Source organism: Trachymyrmex septentrionalis, unplaced genomic scaffold (assembly GCF_001594115.1).
Source record: "Trachymyrmex septentrionalis isolate Tsep2-gDNA-1 unplaced genomic scaffold, Tsep1.0 scaffold7, whole genome shotgun sequence".
In the NCBI taxonomy this organism is placed as follows: domain Eukaryota; kingdom Metazoa; phylum Arthropoda; class Insecta; order Hymenoptera; family Formicidae; genus Trachymyrmex; species Trachymyrmex septentrionalis.
This window is the reverse complement of record NW_017305884.1, coordinates 2,668,738-2,669,192: the sequence shown is the minus strand read 5'-3', so window position 1 is coordinate 2,669,192 and position 455 is coordinate 2,668,738.

The following is a 455-nucleotide window of genomic DNA, read 5'->3' as shown; positions in this document are numbered from 1 at the left end:
TATATATATATATATATACGTGCGTTAATTATTATATTAGATTTTGTAAACTACAAGAGATGAAAACCGCACAAATGCGTGCAACAAAGCTAGATCTTGTTTTCAACTATATATAAGAGAGATATATATCTATATGTAAGATATTTAAGAGAGAAAAATAGATATCATGTAATCCTGATATTTTGCTAGAGTTAAAAGTAAATTAATTTCAATACGTGGGATAATGTTCTAGAAGAATATAATTGAGTGATAATGACAAAATTTTGTACTCTCTCTAATGAAAAAGATACGCTCTACAATATCTCATTGTCAGATAAATCTGTCTTAGAATACACTAGTTACATAGGGTGCCTTCCAACAAGAGACATGATACGGTGCATCATTATATCCTTGTTGTTCGCCAATGTTAAAGGATGAGATAATTACTGTGTTACATTGAGTTATATATATAATAT